Source organism: Thamnophis sirtalis, unplaced genomic scaffold (genome assembly GCF_051295495.1).
Source record: "Thamnophis sirtalis isolate CommonGarterSnake01/CBP01778 unplaced genomic scaffold, rThaSir2_p1.2 scaffold_1, whole genome shotgun sequence".
Taxonomy (NCBI): domain Eukaryota; kingdom Metazoa; phylum Chordata; class Lepidosauria; order Squamata; family Natricidae; genus Thamnophis; species Thamnophis sirtalis.
Window position 1 is genome coordinate 175,587,947 of NW_028261381.1, and position 14,774 is coordinate 175,602,720.

The following is a 14,774-nucleotide window of genomic DNA, read 5'->3' on the forward strand; positions in this document are numbered from 1 at the left end:
GAGAAACCCTTATCTAACCCTCAAATCCTGATCTAACCAGTGTGAAAACTGGTCAAAAGTCACTTTTTTAGGGCCGTCGCTAACCAACGGTCACTAAACAAACCGACGTAAGTTGAGACTCGCCCATATCCAATTTTCGAGGACTACCTGAGTCCAAAGCTTTGATAGAGAATGACAATATTTCTCAACTTTGGCAACTTTATGAGGGGCGGACTTCAACTCCCAGAATTCCCCAGGCCTGGGGAATTCTGGGAGTTGAAGTCCACTCCTCATAAAGTCACCACGGTTAACAAACCCTGATCTAACCCTCAAACACAGATCTAACAGCTAGGTTACCATTCTTGTCTTCAAAGTTTCCCCAACCCAGTACTGCAACCTCTGGAATTTCATCCCTTTTGCTAGGAATTTTGACCTCTGTAGCCTCAACATCTGGACAGTAGCCATATGGGACAGATTTGGGGGCCTGGTTATTGTTTAGCCATGAAGATATTTTTTTTCCTACGCAACCCCCTTAATTCTCCCCTTGAACAAAGCAATCATCTATTGTAGAAGGACGCCCACATTTTTCAGCCCACCAGTTGTGAAATTCTCATCTGGAATTCTTATCCGGGAACCCGTGTCTCCGGAGTCACTAATAGTGAGAGATGGGTGGCATTAAAAAATAATGAAAAATGAATGCAATGCAATTAAAAAAAAACCTAAAATAAAATAAACTCTAAAATTAAATAAACTCTAAAATGAAACGAAATGAAATAAAATCTAAAATGAAATGAAATAAAATAAAAGCGAAAATGAAATAAAATAAAATGAACTCTAAAAAGACATGAAATAAAATAAGGTAAAGCATAAGGAGGGAAGGAAGGAGGGAAGGAAGGAGAGAAGGAGAGAAGAAAGGAGGGAAGGAGGGAAGGAAGGAGAGAAGGAGAGAAGAAAGGAGGGAAGGAAGGAGGGAATGTAGGAGAGAAGGAAGGGGGGAAGGAAGGAGGAAAGGAAGGGGGAAAAGAAGGAGAGAAGGAGAAAGAAAGGAGGGAAGGAAGGAGGGAAGGGGAAGGAGGGAGGGAAGGAAGGGGAGTAAGAGAGAAGAAATGAGGAGGAAAGAGGAGGGAGGGAAGAAGAAGTAGGACCGTTGTAAGATAAGATGGATCTATGGGATGTTAAAAAGCAATCTTCAAGTATATTGTCAACAGTAGGGAAAAATTGTTATAAATACATATTATTAATAACAGTTAATGATATCATATAATTGTGAATGTATATATGAAATTGATAAAATAAATAAAATAAAAAATAAAATAAAATAAATAAGGTAAAGCAAAATAAATAAATAAAATGAAATAAAAAAATAAAGTTACATTAAATTAAATTTGTGAGGGCTCCATCTCTGGAGATTTTAAAGAAGAGACTGAACAGGCATTTGTCCAAAATCGTATAGGCCCTCCCACTGAAGCAGGGGGTTGGACTAGATGACCTCCCAAGTCCCTTCCAACTTTGCCCTTCCGTAATTCTGTGTGAGGAAATGAAATAATGAAATGAAATGAAAGAAGAAATAAATAAAAATAATATAAAATTAAATTAAATTAAATTAGAAAGTGCTCCCTCTCTGGAGATTTTTAAGAAGAGACTGGACAGTGATTTGCCTAGAATCGTATAGGGGTGTCCCACTTAAGCAGGGGGTTGGACTAGATGACCTTCCCGGTCCCTTCCAACTTTGTTCTTCTGTAATTCTGCCTAATGAAATGAAATAATGAAATGAATAAAATAAGAAAATGAAAATAAAATAAAGTTAAATTAAATTAAATTAGAGAGTGCTCCCTTTCTGGAGATTTTAAAGAAAAGACTGGACAGCCATTTGTCCAGAATCGTATAAGGCTGTCCCATTTAAGCAGGGGGTTGGACTAGATGACCTTCCCAGTCCCTTCCAACTTTGTTCTGCTGTAATTCTGTCTTACGAAATGAGAAGGAAAAAAAAATAAAGTGAAACAATAACATAAAATAACAAAAATGAAATAATAAAAAATAAAATACAATAATACAAGTGGCCCAAATAATAAAAGTAACGGCTTCTGGGATTTTGAATCCTTCTTTGAAAAATACTTTTTCAGCCTTCCTCTTGCTATTCTAATCGATCACTTTTCTTGTTCCTCAAGAAGACCTAAAGAACGAGGAATGCAAGTGATAGGAGTCCTCAACCAGGGAAACAGGGGATGTACCAGGTGCCGAAAGCAGAGAGGGCAAGGCAAATACACACACACACAAACACACATAGGCAGCTTGTACCGTATCCGAATGAAGATGTACAACACCTTCCCTGCCTCTCGAAATTTCGTAGGGATGCAACACAACCTCTCGGCCCTCCCGTTTTGCAAAATTTTGACTCGCAAGGCCAGGGGAGCGGTGTGTGTGTGCTGTTATCGGGTTTATGTATTTAAAAACAATATTTAGCATTTAAGAAGCCCTCCGCTGCCTCTCTCTCCCCCCGGCCTCTTGCCGCGTCATCCTGCAGCCTCGGTGACATAAATCTCCATCAGCCACGCAGCAAATCGCTTTCCCAGGCCCGCTCCGTATCTCAAGAATGTGCTTATCTTGAGAATTTCGCCCCCATCACCCCCCAAAAAAAAATATTCCAAGAAGCCGGAGCGAACGAACAAATGAGAGATTTTGGTAGGCGAAAGAGAAGTCAGCTTAAGTGGGAGGCAGACAAGGGTCTCTTTGATGAGAACAAATCTAATTTTTTTAAAAATTTTAATTGACTTGCCCTGCTTAGAAAGGACCCTTCCCCAAGATCCGGCTGGAGAAAATCTGCAAAGTTGATCTTCTCCCAATTTTTTCACGTCTTTTGGGTCCTGGGGTTATGGCCAATTCCAAGGCCCCCTTCCCTCCAAGGTCGAAAGGAGCCAAATTCCCATGGCGGGCTCCCCCGAAACATCTCCGGGATTGAGTTTCCGAGCTGATGCAGCTAACATTGGGCTGTACAGGTAATCCTCGACTTAACGACCGCCCCAAATTCCCGTTGCTAAGCCAGACAGTGGTTACGTGAGTTTTGCCCCGTTTTGCGACCTCGCGCGCCAGAGTTAAGCTAACCGGCGCAGTGCGTTAAGCGAGTTACGGGGTTGTTCGTGGCTTCTCCGTGGACTTTGGACTGAAACGGTGTAGGGTCTTCCTGCAAGGGGGGGGAGGGGGTTGGACTAGATGATCTACAAGGTCCCTCCCCACTCTGCTAATCTGTTGTTGGTCATAAGTGTGAAAAAAACGGCCGTAAGTCACTTTTTTCAGTGCCGTTGCAACTTTGAGCAGTCATTGTTGTAAGTCAAGGACTACCGGAGTCCTAAGATTTGATAGAGAATGACAATATTTCCCAACCTTGGCAACTTTATGAGGGGCGGACTTCAACTCCCAGAATCCCCCAGCCAGCTATGCTGGCTGGGGGATTCTGGGAGTTGAAGTCCGCCCCTCATAAAGTTGCCAAGGTTGGGAAACCTTGATCTAACCCTGATCTTCCCCTCAAACCTCGATCTAACCAGTGTGAAAACTGGTCGTAAGTCACTTTTTTCAGAAGCCCAGAGGCTGCAAAAGTCAGATGGAGGAATTTTTGCCAGCTGGGCCAATGCCAACCTACCAGGTCCCAGGAGAACAGTTCACAAGCCAACACAAGTTCTTGGCCTCTGAGAAACTCCAGAAGTCTGGATGTCGGCATCCGAGCTAGACGAGAAATTAAGAAACTATTCGCCCAACCCAGACTGAATAACGGAGTAACAGGGTTGGAAGGGACCTTAGAGGTCTTCTAGTCCAGCCCCCCCTGCTCAGGCAGGAGACCCTATCCCATTCCAGACAAATGATTGTCCGGTCTCTTCTTGAAAGCCTCCAGTAATGGAGCACCCACAATTTATGGAGGCGAGACGTTCAGAATAATAGAATAAACAAGAGTTGAACAACCGATTAACAGGGTTGGAAGGGACCTCAGAGGTCTTCTAGTCCAGCCCCCCTTGCTCAGGCAGGAGACCCTACCAACATTTCTGACAAACGGCAGTCCAGTCTCTTCTTGAAAGTCTCCAGTGATAAAACTACCCACAACTTCTAGTGGCAGGCTGTTCCACTGGTGAATTGGGCTCAATGTTAGGAAATTCCTCTATTGGTTCCAGGTTGCTTCTTGATTAATTTCCATCCATTTTCTTGCCTTGAAGCAATTTGGAAAATAGATTGACTCCCCTCTTCTTTGGGGCAGCCCCTCAAATCCTGGAAGACTGCTATAATCTCCCCCTTATTCCATGTTTTCATTAAACTAGACATACCCAATTCCTGCAACCGTTTTTCATGTTTTAGTCCCTTAATCGTCTTCATTGCTCTTCTCTGCACTCTTTCCATAGTCTCTACATCTTTTTTGTATCGTGGTGGCCAAAACTGGATGCAATAGCCCCAGCACTTAGATTTATATACTGCTTTACAGCTCCCTCTAAGCTGTTTACAAAGTCAGCCTATTGTCCCCAACAATCTGGATCCTAATGTAGAATAGAATAATAGAGTTGGAAAGGGACTTTGGAGGTCTTCTAGTCTAACCCCCTGCCTAGGCAGGAAACCCTACACCACTACAGACAAATGGCTATCCAACATCTTCTTAAAGGCTTCCAGTGTTGGGGCATTCACAGCTTCTGGAGGCAACTTCTGTTCCATTGATTAATTGTTCTCACTGTCAGGAAATTCCTTCTCAGTTCTAAGTTGCTTCTCTTCTTGATTAGTTTCCATCCATTGCTTCCTGTTCTACACTCAGATGCCTTGGAGAATAGTTTGACTCCCTCTTCTTTGTGGCAACCCCTGAGATATTGGAAGGCTGCTGTCATGTCTCCCCTAGTCCTTCTTTCTCTTAAACTAGACCTACCCAGTTCCTGCAACTGTTCCTCATATGTTTTAGTCTCCAGTCCCCTAATCCTCTTTGTTGCTCTTCTCTGCCCTCTTTCTAGAGTCTCCCCATCTTTTCTACATCGTGGAGACCAAAACTGAATGCAAACATTCCAAGTGTGGCCTTACCAAAGCCTTATAAAGTGGTATTAACCCTTCATGTGATCTTGATTCTCTCCCTCTGTTGATGCAGCCTAGAACTGTGTTGGCTTTTTTGGCAGCTGCTGCACACGGCTGGCTCCTATTTAAATGGTTGTCCACTAGGACTCCAAGATCCCTTTCACAGTTACCACTGTTGAGCCAGGTACCACCTATACTCTACCTGAGCAGTTTTCCAAGTGTGGTTTTACCAAGGCATCGTAAAGCGGTACGAACAGTTCGAGTAAGCCAGAAATGGGTTGCTTCCTATGGGCAAAACAGGACAGAGATTTCTCCAGCTGACTCGGAGCAGCCTTCCAGCCATGCTCAGGAGCCGTGGGTTCCCCTACCACTGAAGCTAAAATGGTGAGCTCATCTCAGCTTCTCCTGTGCTTCTCCCATCCCCTCCCCTCCCCTCCCCTCCTTCTTCCTCTACCCACCCAACCTGCTTCCCCGGGCAGAGATCCAAAATGTGCCCGTTGGGGCAGGCAGCTGTTTAAAGGGCCAGTCTTAAGCCGACAATGCAGGCTAAGAAGGATGGGAGGGTTTTTTTTGGGGTGGGGGGTTGTTTGATAATCACGAGAGCAGCCCTGGGTTCAAGAGGACAACGATTCACTGAAAACTCTGATTAAGCTGCCTCGTTGCTCTTTAAGCCGAAGAGTCGTTCGTTCCCTTCTCGTCCCCCTTCTCAATCCTGCAGCCCCCCCCCCACTCCCCCACATACAAAATTTGCTCTGGGGTAAGACAAAGATTGGACAACTGTTGGTCTGAAACGGTGAAGGGTTTCCTGCCTGAGCAGAGGGCGGGGGTCAGACTAGAAGACCTCCGAGGTCCCTTCCAACTCTTGCTATTCTGTATTTTATATTCCGTATTCTGTAACACCCCCCTCCCAAGAGCATCACAAAAGGAGAAAGCCTTACGGAAGGAATTCTCGAGTTATGAACAGTTTATTTAGTGACTGTTTGAGGTTACGACGGCCCTTTAAAAAGGGGGATCAATGACCGTTTTTTACACTTACGACCATGGCTGCATCCCTGGGGTCACGTGATCAAAATTCACCCGCTTGGCAATTGAGTCATATTTATGACGGTTGCAGTGTCCCAGGCTCACTTCCTCAATCCTTCCTTCCCTCCTGCTCTGGCTTCATTTCTCCTTCCTTCCTTCCTTCCTTCCTTCCTTCCTTCCTTCCTTCCTTCCTTCCTTCCTTCCTTCCTTCCTTTCTCCTCCCCTTCCTTTTTTCCTTCCTCTTCCTTCCTTCCTCTTTCTTTCTTTCTTTGTCTTCCCTTTCTTTCTCTACTTTCCATCCTCCTCTTCCTTTCTTCCCTTCCTTTCTTTCCTTTTGTTCTTCTTTTCTTTTCTTTCTTTCCTTCCTCTTTCCTTCCTTCCTTCCTTTCTTTCTTTCTCTACTTTTCATCCTTCCTTTCTTTCCTTTTGTTCTTCCTTCCTTTTCTTTTCTTTCTTTCCTTCCTCTTTCCTTCCTTCCTTCCTTCCTTCCTTCCTTCCTTCCTTCCTTCCTTTCTTTCTCTACTTTTCATCCTTCCTTTCTTCCCTTCCTTTCTTTCCTTTTGTTCTTCCTTCCTTTTCTTTTCTTTCTTTCCTTCCTCTTTCCCTCCTTCCTTCCTTTCCTTCCTTCCTTCTGACAAAGTCCACAGGGCAGCCATATACATTTAAAAACCATCTGACTCCCTTGAGAACTGCAATGATTCGCTTAACAAACGGTGGCAAGCAAAGTCGTAAAATGGGGCAAAGGTCATTGGACCAGCGTCTCCCTTAGCCACAGAAATGTTGGGCCCAATGTTGGTCGTAAGTCGAGGATTCCCCGTAAACATTCAGCATTCCCTGCTGCAGCTTCCAATCAGACAAACAGGCCAAGAGAACCCCTGAGCATATACAGAGCGTGCCTCCCGCTCCGCGCATGCAATGTTTGCCGAGATCTCAAGGGGGGAGGGTGCACGGTGAAAGGAAAAGTTTCCCAGGTACAAAAAGACCCTTCCTCAATTCCCCCCCCCCCCGCCCTGCAAAGCACAAATGAGAGATGCGTTCTTTGAAACAAACCAAGTTTAACCTAGTTTCCCCAATTAACTCCTTTCCAGCACTTTGAACTGAGGGTTCTCAAAAGGGCTGGACTTAGTTAGTTAGTTTGTTTTATTCATGCATTCCCTCCCTCCCTCTTTTTCTCACTTCCACCTCCTTCCTTCCTTCACTCCCTCCTTCTCTCTTTCTTCCCTTTTCTACCTTCCTTCTCTCTCTACCTTTCCTTTTTTTTCACTTCCGTTTCCTTCCTTCCCTCCTTCCTTTTTTCACTTCCATCCCACTTCCTTCCCTTTTCTTCCTTCCTTCTCTCTCTACCTTTCCTTTTCTTCACTCCCGTTTCCTTCCTTCCCTCCTTCTCTTTCCCTCCTTCCTTTTTTCACTTCCATCTCCTTCCCTCTTCCTTCCCTTCCCCTTTCTTTCTTTCTTTCTTTCTTTCTTTCTTCCTTCCTTCCTTCTCTCACTTCCATCTCCTTCCCTCCTTCCCTCTTCCTTCCCTTCCCCTTCCTTCCTTCCTTCCTTCCTTCCTTCCCTCACTTCCATCTCCTTCCCTCCTTCCCTCTTCCTTCCCTTCTCCTCCCTCCCTTCCTTCCTTCCTTCCTTCCTTCCTTCCTTCCTTCCTTCCTTCCTTCTCTCACTTCCATCTCCTTCCTTCCTCCCCTCCTCCCTCCCTCCCTCCCTTAATGGCCATGCCATGCCAAATCCCACCCAAGGATTGCCTCACTTGGGCTTAACAGACCGTGTGAATGCAAGGGTATACCAAAGGTTGCTAGACAGGGTTGTGTGAATCCAGCCTGAGCAATTTGGAGACCCAGTCCCTCCTGGGAGGGAGGGGAGTGCAGAGAAACATGGGGAGGGGGGGGGGGCTAGATCCAGGCCCTGTCGATCCCCAAAGCCACAAAGAGCCTGAAAACAGAAGGAATCACGAGAACATGGTTCCCCTGAGCATACAAAGAGTATTTGTCTATTCTGGGTCTCTCTCTCTCCCTCTCCCTCCCTCCCTCCCTCCCTCCCTCTCTCTCTCTCTCTCTCGGGTGGGGGGTTGGACTAGATGACCTATAAGGTCCCTTCCAACTCTGTTCTATTCTGTTCTGTTCTTGAGGAAGAAGAGTGGTAGTCGCAGACCAGGGTCAAAAGTGGGGTTCCTGGGCCTCTTTTGGTCAGGGCAAATCTCCCCACTTTCCTGGGTGTTTGCTTTTGAACCTGTGTCCTCCGAAAACCCCAAGTGAGCCGCAAGTGGGGAACCAAGGCAGGAGCATGGGCATCCCCCTCACCCCCACCCAGGAGAGGGAGGTTGACACCCCTGGGTGGGGAGGCCTGCAGAAGAAGGACCAGGAAACAGGAAAGGCTCTTCTTTCCCGCGGTCTTCCTCCTTCTCCCCCCCCCACACCTGTTTCCCCACTTTGTGACGGACTTGGCATTGAGTCCCATCTGCCCCTCCCTTACGACTGCATGGAGGGGATTGCCTGTGGCTGGTTTTCTGGGCCTCCCATTCCTCCAGATATTCAGGATATAAGTGGATGGGACCAACTGGGTCCCTTCCTCCCTCCCTCCCTTCCTTCCTTTCCCTTCCCTTCATCCTTCCTTTCTTTCCCTTCATCCTTCCTTCCCCACCTACTCCCCTCCCTCCCTTCTTCCTTCCTTCCCTCCCTACTTCCCTTTCCTTCTTTCTTCCCTCCCTTCCCTTCCTCCCTTTTCTCACTTCCATCTCCTTCTTTCCCTCCTTCCCTTCCCTTTTTCATTTCTTCCCTCTCCCGCCTTCCTCCCTCTTTCTTTCCTTTTCTCACTTCCATCTCCTTCCTTCCCCCCTTCCCGCTTCCTTCCCTTCCCTTTCTCCCTTCTTTGTTTCTTCCCTCTCCTGCCTTCCTTCCTCCTTCTTTCCTTTTCTCACTTCCATCTCCTTCCTTCACTCCCTCCCTCATTCCTGCTTACTTCCCTTCCCTTCTTTCGTTATTCTTTCCTTCCCTCTTTCCCGCCTCCCTTTCACCTTCCTTCCTTTTCTCCCTCATCTCCTTCCTTCCCTCTTCCCTTCCTTTCTCCTCCCTTCCTTTTTCTCACTTCTCCTTCCTTCCTTCCCTCCCTCATTCCCTCTTCCTTCCCTATCCCTCCTTCCCTTCTTTCGTTCTTCTTTCCTTCCCGCCTTCCTTCCTTTTCCTTCCTTCCCTCCCTCATCTCCTTCCCTTCCTCCTCTCACTTCTACCTCCTTCCTTCCTTCCCTTCCTCATTCCCGCTTCCTTTCCTATCCCTCCCTCCCTTCTTTCGTTCGTCTTTCCTTCCCTCCTTCCCGCCTTCCTTCCTCCTTCCTTTTCTCCCCATCTCTTTCCTTCCTCCCTCCCTTTTCCCTTCCTTTCTCCTCCCTCCCTTCCTTTTCTCACTTCTACCTCCTTCCTTCCCTCCCTCCCTCATTCCCGCTTCCTTCCCTTCCCTCCTTCCATTCTTCTTCCCTTCCCTCTTTCCTCCCTCCTTCCTCCCTTCTTCCACCCATCCACCTAGGTTCTTCAAGAAAGGGGCGGCTCACAGGATTTGGGAGCCCAGGGTGGGTGGGTGATTTGGCCTGTGCTACCTCTTTCCAAGCCTCGTCCCTCCCTCCCTCGATTCTCCTTCTCGGCTGCATCACCATCCTCTTCTTCTTCCTTCGGTCGCCTCCGTTTCTACAAAGCCTCCCCGGTTCTAGCAAGATCTGGGGGGGGGGGTCTGGCTTTTGGGGGGGACGGAGGGAGAGAGGGAGGGGGGAGACCAGAGAGGCTCGGCCTCCCCCCACTCCCCAAACTGACAATGGCCAAGATCAGAAGGGATTAACCCTGTTTAAATATTCTCTCCTATAATTTGAGTGAGGGGGATAATAATAATAATTCAGGGTCCCCCCCCAAAAGAGGCTGCCAAGCCAAAGACAAACAGCATCCTTTGCTGCAAACCTCTTCTCACACTCCCCCCCCCCGCAAAAGCCCCCAACCAAAGGAGCAGGGTTGGTCCCCTACCCACGCGCAAGGATCCAGCCAGCCTCTCCCCCCCCCCCCCAAAAAAAGCCCCCAAGGTCCAAGGATAATAGCTGGCTCCAGCAATTCAGCCGCGGTTTCAAAAGCACCCTTTCAAAAGTCATGGCAAGAATTGAGAGTGGGGGGCTGCTGTGGGGTGGGAAGGAGGAGAGGAAGGGGGCCAGCTGGGCTTCTCCGGCAAATTGTAATCGGCTCCGACGGATTTGCCACCCATCTCCAGCAGCCCCTCGGACAGCAGCGGCAAGGCGGCCGGGGAAGGGGGGGGGTTTCCACCCAAAGCCCCCAGACCCAATTATGTAGGTTTTTTTTCTCCCCCTCCTCTCTTTCTCTCTCTCGCTTCTTTGAAAAAACCCGAGCCGGGTTTTTATTTTATTTTTTAAGCAAATTTGGGGAGGTGAGGGGGGGGCTGTCCTTTGCGCAATTCCCATCCTATCTCCCACCCACCCCCACCTCTTCTTCAAATGAGATCCTATAAAGTTTGCAAAAGGGGGGGAGAGAGAGGAAGAGGAATGAGAGGGATGAAAGGAAACACTGCTCCCCCCCTCTTTTTAAGGGGGGGAAGGCGGAAAGAGACCCCCCCCTCCCCACGCGAATACGACAAACGCCCCCCCTCCCCAACCTTCCCCCGGAAAGAAGGGATCTAGTCTTACCTTTGGACTGGAGATCTCTTGAAATCTGGTCGCGGCTGCAGTTGATGGCTGGCTCCCCAAACTCTCGGAAGGCTTTGGAGGGGAGGGGAAGGCGAAGGAAGGGAAAAGGGGAGGGGGGGTCCGCGGAGAACTCCTCCTCCTCCTCTTCCTCCTCCCTCTCCCCTCCCCTCTCTCTTTCGCCCCCCCCTCCCTTTCCACCTGTCCCCCAGCCTTCACATGCTTGTCTGCGATCGTCCCAGAGACAAGAGCCGGGGTTGGAGCAGAAGGGGGAGGGCGGGGTGGGGAGGGGGGGGGGAGAAAAGAGGAAATTTAAAGCAAACGCGCCCCCTCCTCTATTTCCCACCACCCCCTCTCCTCCTCTTCCTCCGCTCCTCCTTCCCAGCAAGTGGCTGCCAAGTCGGTTATCATGCCATGGCCACAAAAAAAATGAAAATTGAAATAAAAGCAAACCCCTCCCCAGGGGGAAAAGGGGGGGTGGATGGTGTGTGTGTAGGGGGGGTAGTGTTTGTGCAGGGGGAAGAGAGGGGGGGTCTCTAATCTGATTCTGGAGGGCTCCCACCCCACCCCTTCTTGGGTTTCAGCTGCTAGGTGGGGAAGATCAAACGGGGGGGGAGCAGAGGCAGGGCCGGGGGGGGGGAAGAGCAATATTGCTGGGGGGCGAGAATCCCACCCACACCCACCCAAATCCAACCCCACCCGGCTCCGCTTCTGCTCCAGCGGCGGCGGCGGCAGCAACGCAGATCCCGGACCGGCCGCCAGCAAAGCAGCGCGGCTTGCAAAAAGTGACAAGAGATCGGCGGCAAAACCCGGACTGGATTTTACCTCCGTCTCGCCTTTGGCTGGCTTCAAAAGCCACGGATCCGGAATGGCTTTTGGCGGCGGGGGAGGGGGGGAGGGGGCGGAGCTGGGACGGAGGTTCTCGACTTGCGACCGAGAGGGAGGCGCGTGCCCTGTCCCGTCCCCCGCCCCCCCCAGTTTCCCGCCCGCACAAGGCGGCGGGGGAGGGAGCCTCGTGGCCCCTTTTTGAAAGACCTTCCTTGCCGTGGTCGTTAAGCGAATCGTTGCGGTTGTTAAGGGAGTGAAATGAAAGTGACTTGGCAGCTCAGGTCGTCTCAAAAGGGGATCACGGGTGGAAACACACACACACACACACACATCCTGCAATGGCCCTAAAATGAATCTGGATTTTTTGATCAAGTGATCGTGGATGAATGCTGCGACGGTCGTAAGTGTGAAAAACAAAGCTAAGTCAACTTTCGGCAGTGCCATCGTAACTTCGAATGGTCACTAAACGGAATGGTTATCATTTGAGGACTACCTGAATTCCCTAACTACTTTACTTGGCAAAGATGAGGCAGGGCCAGGAAAGATTTGGACTGTGGACACTATAGAAGAAGGCAACCTTCTTTATCAGTCACTAAATGAATGGTCGTAAGTCGAGGACTGCATGCACAGCGAAGCAGGGTGGTTGGAGGATTCCGTTTTTAATCCCTTTCCTTTCTTGCTTTCTCTTATTTTTGAACGATCTCCAGGAGCAGCAAACGCTTTAGCTTGGTTTGAAAAGAACAGAATAGGATGACAGAGTGGGAAGGGACCTTAGAGGTCTTCTAGTCCAACCCCCTGCTCAAGCAGGATTTCCTGGGTTAGGTAAGCTCCACATTGGGAGAGCGAGTGCGTTCAGAGAAGCGTTGTGGGAGTTGTGTTGGAGAACCCACAAACCAGCATACAGAGACACTGCAGTTTAAATAGGCTTTTACTTTCGTGGAAATAGAGGTATCAGAGTCCATCAAACAGTCCAAGTCATACATGGATAAGACAGTCAGTCATCAACGTCTTTCAGGTAAGGATAATCCAAATAACATAGTCCAGTATCATATAATCAGTTCAGAACTCAAGGTTTGCTAGCAGTTGCAAAACTTGCAATAGCTCATGGCACTTTCTAACAGCCAGCTTCCAAAACACTCAGATCAGATCAGCCCAGCATCTAACAAGCAGAGAGAGCTAACAGTCATTCTGGCTCCCTCTTATGGCCGATTGAGGAAACAGCAACCAATCACATTTTACAGTATGATTTAAAGAAACAGGTACAGCATTGTTATATGCTTTATATATTGCCAACCCGACCGTTAGATTATATTCCTAACATCCTGCCTGTACAATTTCAAACCAGTGACTTGTCCAGTGTCTTTTTAAAAGCCTCCAGTGATACAGCACCCACAACGTCTGAAAGCAAATCATTCCCCTGGTGAATTGTTCCAAATATCAGGAATTCCTCCTCAGTTCTAAGTTGCTTCTCTCCTTGATTAGTTTCCACCCATTGCTTCTTGTCCTGCCCTCAGGTGCTTTGGAGAATAGTTTGACTCCCTCTTCTTTGTGGCAACCCCTGAGATATTGGAAGACTGCTATCATGTCTCCCCTGGTCCTTCTTTCTATTAAACTAGACCAGTGATGGCTCCCTTTTCATAGCTGCATGCCAAAAGCACATGTGTGCACACTCATAATGCAATACACGGACCACCCCCGCACATGTGGACCCTACCCCCGTTCATTTACGCATGTCCCCCTGGACTCCCTAAGCCGCCCTCCCACATATGTGCATGCAACCTCCTGTGCATGTGACCACCGGTGCATGCAACCCCCATGCATGCAACCCCCGTGCATGCAACCACCGGTGCATGCGACCACCTGTGCATGCAACCACCAGTGCATGCAACCACATGTGCATGCGACCTCCCTTGCATGCGACCTCCCTTGCATGCGACCTCCCTTGCATGCGACCACCAGTGCATGCAACCTCCTGTGCATGCAACCTCCCTTGCATGCAGCCTCCCGTGCATGCAGCCTCCCGTGCACGCGACCTCCCGTGCACGCGACCTCCCATGCATGCGATCTCCCGTGCATGCGTGCATAACCCTCTGTGGTCCCTCCAGACATGCGCATGCATCTCCCGTATGTGTCTCATCACCCGTGAATGTGTAGCAAACCCGAAAACTAGCTGGCCGGCGGGAGGCGTGCATGCACATCTGGGGGAATGGTTTGCGTGCCCGCAGAGAGAGATCACATGTGCCACAGGTTCGCCATCACGAAACCAGACCTCTCCAATTCCTGCAATTGTTTTTCATATGTTTTCGTCTCCTGATTCATCTTCGTGGCTCTTCTCTGCACTCTTGGAAAGAGGTGATGATGCCCATCCCTGGGAGGTTATTCTAAACCATGGTTTAGACTTGAGGGTGGGGAATCAATGGATCGCGGGTTAAGCCATCCGTGGTATGGCCAGGGCATTGGGAGGGTGAGTGAGTTTGCAGGCTGGTTGATGGAGTGGTGGATTTCTGGCTTGGTTACCTGGCTGGCAAAGATTTCCCTTAACAGGTTCTGCCACTTCTGAATAGCTTCGGGGGTTTGTGCAGGGGAAAAAAAATAGGACATTGTTTACTCTGGAACAGTGATTTGCAACCATGGTAACTTTCAGAAGGGTGAACGGCAACTGCATTTCTGGACTTCAACTCCCAGAATTCCCTGGCCGGAATTTGTAGACTTCAACTCCCAGAATTCTCCAGCCAGCATTTCTGGACTTCCAGAATTCCCTAGCTGGCATTGCTGGACTTCAACTCCCAGAATTCTCCAGCTGGCATTCCTGGACTTCAACTCCCAGAATTCTCCAGTTGGCATTGCTGGACTTCAACTCCCAGAATTCTCCAGCCGGCATTTGTAGACTTCAACTCCCAGAATTCTCCAGCCAGCATTTCTGGACTCCCAGAATTCTCCAACCAGCATTTCTGGACTCCCAGAATTCTCCAGCTGGCATTTCTGGACTTCCAGAATTCCCCAGGCGGCATTCCTGGATTTCAACTCCCAGAATTCTCCAGCCGGCATTTCTGGACTTCAACTCCCAGAATTCTCCAGACAGAATTTCTGGACTTCAACTCCCAGAATTCTCCAGCTGGCATTCCTGGACTTCAATTCCCAGAATTCTCCAGACAGCATGCTCTTGGGAATTGAAATCCATACATCCTGGCATGGGCTTCTCGGGGCTGAAGTCCCTATAACATAAGCCATGACATCTTGA

At 48.9% G+C, this 14,774-nt stretch overlaps 1 protein-coding gene across 1 annotated transcript in view; it reads right to left on the reverse strand.

Annotated features, from left to right (window-relative positions):
- SEMA6B (semaphorin 6B) overlaps nt 1-10,935 on the reverse strand; it is a 191,634-nt gene extending 180,699 nt beyond the window's left edge. The window contains exon 1 of the mRNA XM_087703365.1: nt 10,709-10,935. The gene's annotated coding sequence lies outside the window, so the exon portion shown is untranslated. The remainder of the gene's footprint in view (nt 1-10,708) is intronic.
- Nucleotides 10,936-14,774: the final 3,839 nt, after the last annotated feature.